The 9,523-nt window shown below is 48.8% G+C and overlaps 1 long non-coding RNA gene across 1 annotated transcript; it reads left to right on the top strand.

Annotated features, from left to right (window-relative positions):
- Positions 1-6,646: 6,646 nt before the first annotated feature.
- LOC119304100 lies at positions 6,647-8,592 on the top strand. Its single transcript, XR_005148113.1, has 2 exons — positions 6,647-7,718; positions 8,144-8,592. It is a non-coding gene; the product is annotated as an uncharacterized LOC119304100 (long non-coding RNA).
- The last annotated feature ends 931 nt before the right edge of the window (positions 8,593-9,523 follow it).

Below are 9,523 nucleotides of genomic sequence, written 5' to 3'. Positions count from 1 at the left end.
CCAGTCGCGCGCTGCCATGTGGCGCCGCCGTTCCACCCCGCCGCCGCGGCCCGGGAGGCCCGTGGCCGGCCCCCGAGGCCCACGCCGCACCCACCTCCACCAGCTCGCCCGCGCCGCCCACCATCCTCCGCTCCGGCGCCGAGCCAGCCAGCCCCGCCGCACGCCATCGCCGGGGGCCGCGCCAGATCCGGCCACCAACGCCGCCCCGGCCGCCGTCTCCCTCCTCGCCGACCCCGCCGGACGCCGCCTCCTTCCGCGCCCGCCGCCGCCTCCCTCGACTCCGGCCGCCCCTCCTCCGTGCCGCCCCGGCAAGTTCGCCGGCGACCTCGAACTCCGGCCGCCTACAGTGCTTCGGCCGCCTCGATTCCCGTGCGCGAGATCTAGATCCGAAAACCCTAGGTCAAATTCGTCTAAGTCCCAGATATTTTCAGTCCATGTGCACATGTTCATGACCCCATAACTTTGCATCCGTAGCTCCGATTCATTCATATAGCATATCAAAATGTTCATCTCAGAGAGTACATCATTTCATTCCATTGCATCATTTTCATTTGAGTTCATCTTGATGCCCGAAATGCTGTTAGAAGAGGGCTACTTGAGATAATTGCCAGATCTGCTACTCCATTTAGGTTTTTGTCATTTTTGCCATGATTAATGTGTGCATGATATGCCCTGATGCTCTAAGTGTGTTTTGTTAAGGGTTTTGTCATCTTTCCAAAGGTGCAACCCATGTATTTTTTTGATGTGTGTGGTGACTAGTGCAAGCTTGCAAAGTGGTGCACTTGCTAATTCTGTTTTCAGGGACTTAGTAATTTCACTAAGTCCTGGAGCTGTTTATCTCATGATGCCATATGTTCATGTTGTTTCCTAGTGATCCGTGCCTCTTTTGAGGATGATCAGTAAGGATGTTTTGTTACTATTGTAGTGCTCTATCAATCCATGTCTTTGTTTGCAATTATGGAGCACCCTAGCTTGAGTCAATCGAGCTCTACTTTTGCTATTTTGTGAATCTGGGCAGATTGTCAACTTGTTTGCAATTTTGCCGATGATGTTGTAGTTGATCCGTGCATGCTATGCTATTGTTCTTGCCATGTCTAGCTTGCATTTTGTGCCTTCTTGATGGGTGTATGCTTCTCTTGCCATGAATTGCACCGTAGTGAGTGCATCGAGCTCGTAAACATGCCTACTTGAGTTATATCTCAGCTTGCTCCAGTTTTCACTAAGTATGAAAACTGATTATGTTTTTGCTATGTTCACATGCTTGCAATTGTATTTTCTGGTCCTTTTTGGCTCAAGGTCACTAAGGAACTTTTGTTAAGCTCTTTGAGTAGCTCCATGTCATGCTTTACTTTGCCATGATCAGGTCCTGTAGCATGTAGTTTTGTTGCTCCGAAGAGTGCTAGTTGATCTGAAATTCCAGACAAGTGTTAATTTCACTAAGTGTGAGATCTGTTTTTCCATATGCATTTTTGTCATGCTTGTTTGAACCTGTTAATGGATGAATTGGCTGTAGCTCAGTGCTAGACTTTTGTTAAGCATCTTGTATGCATCCCGCCATATATTTTGTTGTCATGTTTGGTTGCTGTAGCATGTTCATTTCGTTGCATTTAGATGCCTACTTGCTGTAAATCGCAGACCGGTGTCATATTTGAATCGCTTGCCATTTCCAAACCGTAACTCCGATTCCGGCGTTCTTTATATCGTTTTCAAGCGATTTCATTTCATCTTTCCAGTGGCACACTTGGATTTCCAAGTTGAGGCCAGGTTCATGTATTTCCTGTCATATCTTGCATTTTGCATCCCGCATCGCATTCCGCATAGCATATCATCTTTGCATCGTGTTGTTTGAGTTTGCACGTGGTTGATTGTATCCTTGTTGCTTGTTTGTCTTGTTTGGGTAGAGCTGGGAGATGAGTTCACTAACGAGGAGCCAGTTGAGTTTGCTTTCGAGGATCCAGTCAACTCTGACAACTATGCAGGCAAGATGATCATACCCTCGAAATCACTACTATCTTTGCTATGCTAGTCTGCTCGCTCTTTTGCTATGCCAATGCTACGATGCCTACCACTTGCTTTCAAGCCTCCCAAATTGCCATGTCAAACCTCTAACCCACCATGTCCTAGCAAACCGTTAATTGGCTATGTTACTGCTTTGCTCAGCCCCTCTTATAGCGTTGCTAGTTGCAGGTGAAGATTGAAGGCCGTTCCTTGTTGGAACATTTATTTACTTGTTGGGATATCATTATATTATCTTGCTATCTTAATGCATCTATATACTTGGTAAAGGGTGGAAGGCTCGGCCTCTCGCCTAGTGTTTTGTTGCACTCTTGCCGCCCTAGTTTCTGTCATATCGGTGTTATGTTCCCGGATTTTGCGTTCCTTACGCGGTTGGGTTATAATGGGAACCCCTTGATAGTTTGCCTTGATTAAAGCTTTTCTAGCAATGCCCAACATTGGTTTTACCATTCGCCACCTAGCCTTTTCTTTCCCTTGGGTTCTGCAGACTCAAGGGTCATCTTATTTTAGCCCCCCCGGGCCAGTGCTCCTCTGAGTGTTGGTCCAACTGAGCGATGTCTGGGGCTACCAGGGGAAACTCTGGGCTGGCCTACCCGACGTCTTTCTCATCTGAGTGTGCTTTGAGAACGAGATATGTGCAGCTCCTATCGGGATTTGTCGGCACATTCGGGCGGTGTTGCTGGTCTTGTTTTAACCTGTCGAAGTGTCTTGAATTACCGAGATACCGAGTCTGATCGGAACATCTTGGGAGGAGGTCTATTCCTTCGTTGACCGTGAGAGCTTGTCATGGGCTAAGTTGGGACTCCCCTGCAGGGATTTGAACTTTTGAAAGCCGTGCCCGCGGTTATGGGCAGATGGGAATTTGTTAATGTCCAGTTGTAGATAACTTGAACCTTAACTTAATTAAAATGAATCAACTAAGTGTGTTACCGTGATGGCCTCTTCTCGGCGGAGTCTGGGAAGTGGACACGATGTTGGAGTAATGTTTGCGCAGGTTGTTCTCTAGTTTCTCGCTCGCGCTTTGCCTCCTCTTCTCGCTCTCTTTTGCGAATAAGTTAGCCACCATATTTGCTAGTCGCTTGCTGCAGCTCCACATATATTTACCTTGCCTTACCTATAAGCTTAAATAGTCTTGATCGTGAGGGTGTGAGATTGCTGAGTCCCTGTGGCTCATAGATTACTATTACACCAGATGCAGGGCCTGATGATTCCGCTCCAGGAGACGCGTTTGAGCTCAAGTGGGAGTTCGACGAAGACTCTCAACGTTACTATGTTCCCTTTCCCGATGATCAGTAGTGGTTCCCAGTTGGGGGTGATTGGGACCGTGTCGCATGTTGGGTTATCTTTTATTTTGGCACCGTAGTCGGGCCATGAGTGTTTGGTAAATGTAATGTTATTTATGTACTTGATTGACGTGACGAGTGTAAGCCAACTATGTTATCTCCCCTTTATTATTTATATTACATGAGATGTTGTGAAGATTGCCTAACTTGCGACATATGCCTTCAATGCGATTATGTCTCTAAGTCGTGCCTTGACACGTGGGAGCTATAGTCGCATCGAGGGTGTTACAACCCGCTGCCCCGCCCGATGACTCGCTCTCAGGCTGGCACTCTCCGACCGAGCACGCGGTACCCCAGCGATGAGTACCTTCTCGCCGCTTCCGTCTTTGAGCCGTCTCCTCTCCCATCGGCAGCTCGAGCCACCCTTCGGGATCCTCATTGGCTCGCTGCGATGCAGGAAGAGTTCAACGCTCTCCAACAGAACCGTACCTGCCAACTCGTCCCTCGGCCGCCCCGTGCCAACATCATCATGGGCAAGTGGGTCTTTCGGCACAAGACTCGTGCGGATGGCACTCTCGAGCGCTATAAAGCTCACTGGGTGGTTCAGGGTTTTCTGCAACGCGCGGGCGTGGACTTCACCGACATGACACATTTGCCCCGGTTGTTAAACCGGGCACGATCTGCGCCATGCTCCAGCTAGCCGTGTCCCGAGCTTGGCCTGTGCATCAGTTGGACGTGTCCAATGCCTTCTTGCATGGCCACCTGGCTGAGCAGGTGTTCTGTAAGCAGCCCACCGGCTTCGTCGATGCCACGCATCCAGATCATGTGTGCTTGCTCTCCCGTTCTCTCTACGGGTTGAAGCAGGCGCCTCGGGTCTGGTACCAGCGCATCGCTGCCTTCCTGCAGACGCTCGGATTTACATCGACTCACTCCGACGTGTCCCTCTTCGTGTATCATCACGGAGTTGACACGGCCTACTTGCTGTTATACGTCGATGACATCATTCTGATGGCATCCACTGTCGCGCTCCTTCAGTGGCTCACTGCTCGTCTTCGTGATGAGTTTGCCCTGAAGGACTTGGGTCCTCTGCATTACTTCCTTGGCATTGAGGTCGTTCGGCAGCCAGATGGGTTCTTCCTGCATCAGCAGCGCTATGCCCACGAGCTTCTCGACCGAGCTGGCATGCTTATATTAACTGCAAGCCCGCTCCCACGCCCGTCGACACCAAGGCCAAGGTTTCCGCTTTGGAGGGTTCGCCTGCATCTGATTCGGCATTCTATCGCTCCATTGTGGGCGCCTTGAAGTACCTGACCCTGACGCGCCCCGACTTGCAGTATGTTGTTCAGCAGGTTTGTCTTCACATGCATGGTCCGCGTGACTCTCACTGGACTCTGGTGAAGTGTATCCTCCGATACATACGCGGCACCCAGTCCTTGGGACTTACACTGGCGGCCTCCGCCTCCACCGACCTCATCGCCTACTCTGATGCGGACTGGGCCGGCTGCCCGAACACACGGCGCTCCACCTCGGGGTACTGCGTCTACCTTGGGCCGTCCCTGATCTCTTGGTCCTCCAAGCGACAGGCCACCGTCTCCCGCTCGAGTGCCGAGGCTGAGTATCGAGCAGTGCTAACGCCGTTGCTGAATGCTCTTGGCTCCGTCAGCTGCTCCAGGAGTTGCTTTGTGATGTTCACAAGGCCACGCTCGTCTACTACGACAATGTCTCCGCCGTCTACCTCTCCGCCAACCCGTTCCACCATCGTCGAATGAAGCATATTGAGCTTGATATACACTTCGTTCGTGAGCAGGTGGCTCTTGGGCGCATCCGGGTCCTCCATGTCCCGACGGCGCAGCAGTTCGCCGATGTCATGATGAAAGGACTGCCTACTTCTGTCTTCGAGGAGTTCAGGTCCAGTCTTTGCGTCTCTGGCGACGCTTCGAGTGTGGGGGGGTTGAATATATGGTTTTGTGCATGTATATTGTATAGCCTAGCCCACCTCCTAGTCATTGTATAGTTGAGGTTGTGGCCCACCTTGTACTCCATATATACGTGCGCTTTGCACCGATCAATACATCGTGAAGCATTGCCAAACTCTCGTTTCCAACAGGCTCCATCAAGAACCCTAGGCGCACGCGGCGGGTGGCGGCCGGCCGCCTTCGTTTCGCGGTTGGGGAGGAGTGTGAGAGGGGCAGAGGTTCGTAGGTTTCAGTCACGCTGGGTTTTCTTGCCTGTTTTTTTTGCGTGTGGTATCGTGGGGAATCGTGGGGAGCCTGGGTTCGGTCGAGGTTTGGAAGTACGACGCGAAGAAACCACCTACCAACTGAGTAGAGATTAGGAAAGGTAAGAATCGATGTGTTAGGAAAGTTAGGATTTTGAATTAATTTCCATGAAAATAGGGTTTTATTTTTTGTAACATGGTATTCGTACCTACCCGTTTAAGATGTGCCTCGTTAGGTCGAAGAGCTGTCGGAAAATAGGAGGCGGGCAGGGAGAATGAAGATTTGTCATGTGTTGTTGTGTTGGTGACTTGGGAGTAAGTAGAAAGGAACAAAGAGATAAGAAAGATTATCTTATGTTTTCCATAATTCTGGTATGTATTTAAAAGTACATTAGCTATGTATATGTGGAAAAGCTGAGGGACTTTATCTTGGTGGAGAAGAGAAAAAATGACCATAACTTATGCTCTTGTGTCCATCTATGTTTTTTTTTGTGCCCGTAGCAATGCACGGGCTTCTAAGTCCTAACTAGTAATAATAAAAGCAGAGAAGAACAATCCAATTACTAGTGCGGCTGAAGCAGAGAAGAACCCACCCCCCTCCGACACGCGGTAATTTCTACCTTTTCCATTTATAGAGATATATTAACGTGTTTCCTCTATTCGAGCAAAACCCATTTACTTTGCGCCACAATCTTCCTACAAGTTTCATGGTAAGAGCAGTTTTTTGGCGTACCTTTTTTATTTATTATATATTTTTATTTTACCTTTTATTGTTTATTTTGTTTAATTTCCCCTTTTCCCGTATATTTTTCAATATTTCACTTTTTTAATCCTAACACTTGAACTTTTTATGAAGTAATGAACTATTTTTCTATACACCTGTTACGGTGATTGGCGATTTTAGGGGCCGTCCATCCACGCTAATCAAACGGTAGAGAAATAGGAGTTACGCAACTTAAATTACGTGGAATTACAAATAACCGTGGGACCATTACAAAATTTAGGTGGGACTAGTAATTTTCTAAAGGGCAAATCCGTCAATTTCCCTCCAATCTCACTCAAGGCCGATACATCTCCTGTTCACCCTCACCGTCGGGTCGGTTCCTCGATCGTTCCCCTCTCGGTTCGAAGCAGAAGGGTAGGATAGGGTGGGTTAGTAGAGGGGGTCGGGGAGGATGGCCGCTTGGGCGAGGAGGCGGAGCCAATGACCCGGCGGTGGCGGCGGCGGAGTGGTCCCAGGGGCTAGAGGACCGGCGTCTGCTGCGGATCCGGTTCCTGGCCGTCAAGAGCCAGATCGAGCGCACGGCGTTGGTAGCCGTCCAGAGGAAGAGGAAGAGCACCCTGCGCCGGTTCGGTGGCCGTGGCGTCACGGAGAGGAGGCGGAGAGAAAGGCCACCGGTGGCCCCGTGAAGGTCGAGGAGGCCGCCGCCTCGTCGTGCTCACCTCGATCCACTTTTTCTCGCATGTGTTCGGTGCGGGCAGAGGAAATAGCAGAGGATCACGTCGACGTCGACGCCCGGGGGGTCGAAGGGAGGGGCGGCGGCCTGGAAGAGCGTGACGAGCAGTGAAGCAAGTCGGTCGTGGGGCTGGAGCAGCAGCACCACAGCCTCCTCGATCCCCTGTTCTCATATCCTATCCGTGCGAGCATGGGAAATAGCAGAGGAGCACGCACGTGTTGACGTCCGGGGAGTCAGAGGGGAGGCGACCTACCGGTGGAGCGCGGTGAGCAGTGGATCCGGTCGGTCGTGGGGCTGAAGCATCAGCGCCGCCGCTTCCTCCTTTCCTTTATCAAAGCTGAAGTGGTGTCGTCGACGTCGTCGTTGATGGTGGCGGTCATGTTGCCTGGGACGCCGTCAACACACCGGTGCTGCCGCTGCGGGTGGAACTATGCAAGTCGTTGCTGGTGCAACACTGCTGCTCATGGTGCCCAACGTCGTCGGCGCGCAACTCTCCTACCTTCTGCCCACCGGGTCACCCGGCAACGTCGATGGTTCAACAACATGGTGATCACCCGAATGCCCATCAAAATTGTTGGCATGTGTTGCGGCTCTCATGGTCCTACTGCCAACGGTGGGCGTCCAAGAGGCACTTGACTGCCGTGGCATCCCTCGTCCTCAAACTGCGCCGGTTCGGCGGCCGCTCTGGCAAGCACGTCCCATCGGTAGGTGGGCGAATTCAGCTGAAGGAGTCGGAGTACAGAGGTATACTTCCCCCTTCTCAGTGCTTTTGATTACAGTGATTAGAGTCAGTAGGTAGTGATTAGAGTCAGTAGGTAATACTGAACATGGTAAATTTCATTAGAATATGACTTGCAAGTTGATGGGTTCAGAACCTTTGTGCTGTGAAAAACAGTTATAGTAAGAGATTCAGACAATGTTCTTCTGATTAGGCACTGGACTAGCAAACTGTTTGGTACTGTCTGAGTCTTTACCCATAAAATGTGATAGTAATTAAGATCATATTATGCAAGAACCAAAGTGGTGCTGATTTATGATTAAATCTAGAAAAAGACTGATATTTGGTCACATGGATGAATGTTAATCCTTGTTGAGCGTGTCGCTTGTATAGAACACAGTGAGAAATAAGGAAAGAAGACTGATATCTTCTCGTGGAGGTGTGGATGCAGGACCCCTCCAACGTGCCAAAGATTAGCACATGGAGCTGCTGGAGCCGGACGGCCCAACCTCACCGCCGACAGAAAAGCGCACGATGGTGCATGGAGTCATCATCCATGTTGGATCGGTGGAGGATCACATCACCACACGTTGTCACAGCTTCACTTTCTATGTTTTTGATATGGTTGATGGCACCAGCCCTTCTCCTTTCGAAGATGGAGGTCACGGGTTTGCAGGGGACAGGCTGGAGATTTTTAGATTTAATTGTTTGAATACGTATATTTCATTTCATATTGTGTCAAGTCTTGCGTACTGCTCCCTCCGCTCCATCCGTTTCAAATTTTTGAACGGAGGGGTGCTTCATATGAGCTTCTATCTATAAACTTTTGTCCGCAATCTATTTGTGATAACTTCTCTCCAAGGTAGGAGCCACTTTTGTATGCTTACTTCTCGTGATTCATTCTTTGTTGTCAAATTCTCGTTCATTTGGTGAGCTTGTGTAATATATGTGTTCATTGATCATGGCCAAGTAAATCAAATTGAATTTCCTGTTAAGGTCTGATGCTTACAGCTAAACTGAACAAAATATATAGTGAAATAATCAACTGATAACAAAGCAAAGAAAAGGTTGCCCCCTAGTCCTTGGAGCTGAGTCCAGTTCTTAACCACAAGCTTCCTCAAGGATAAGCAGCAACAACAAAGATAATTTAGCTTTGCATGATCCTCGGCACTTTTTATGCAAATCTGAATAATCTCACTTGAATCTAATAAAAATGCATCAACTTCTATACAACTTTTTTATGCAAATCTGAATAATCTCACTTGAATCTAATAAAAATGCATCATCTTCTATACAGCTTCTAACGGCCGCCAGTAAAAACTGATAATCTTCTCTACAACAATCTAGAGCTCCTTTATCTTCTCTTGTTGTGCAACATCCTTCTTATCATGTTCTTGCGCCTTCCCTTCCAGTTCTTCTAACCACCCATCCTGAAATTGCACAGTTTTTTAAATCAAAAATTGCACTATGGTATTGATGTAAGCATATCTGTTTCCCCATTTACTGCTGCCTTGTGTATGGATCATTGTGAACATTAAAGATGATACCTGAGTTACTCAAAGCAGTTGACACTGCCAGATTATTCTTTTGAACTTTTGGAGTGATAGTGGGAGGCTGAGTATCTAGAGTTCCATTCACTGCCTCTGTAGATTAATATCTGCTCATTGTCAAATGACAGGAGAACACAAGGAACAAGATCCTACACATAGAGAACCACATATTTTTTGTTTAGGGTATAAGAAAGTATATACTCCCTCCGTATCAAAATATAAGACGTTTTAGTAGGCTAGTTTAGCCTACAAAAATGTCTTATATTTTGTTCAGAAGTAGT

The sequence above is a fragment of the Triticum dicoccoides genome, chromosome 5A (assembly GCF_002162155.2).
Source record: "Triticum dicoccoides isolate Atlit2015 ecotype Zavitan chromosome 5A, WEW_v2.0, whole genome shotgun sequence".
In the NCBI taxonomy this organism is placed as follows: Eukaryota; Viridiplantae; Streptophyta; class Magnoliopsida; order Poales; family Poaceae; genus Triticum; species Triticum dicoccoides.
This window is presented reverse-complemented; position numbering and strand designations above follow the sequence as displayed.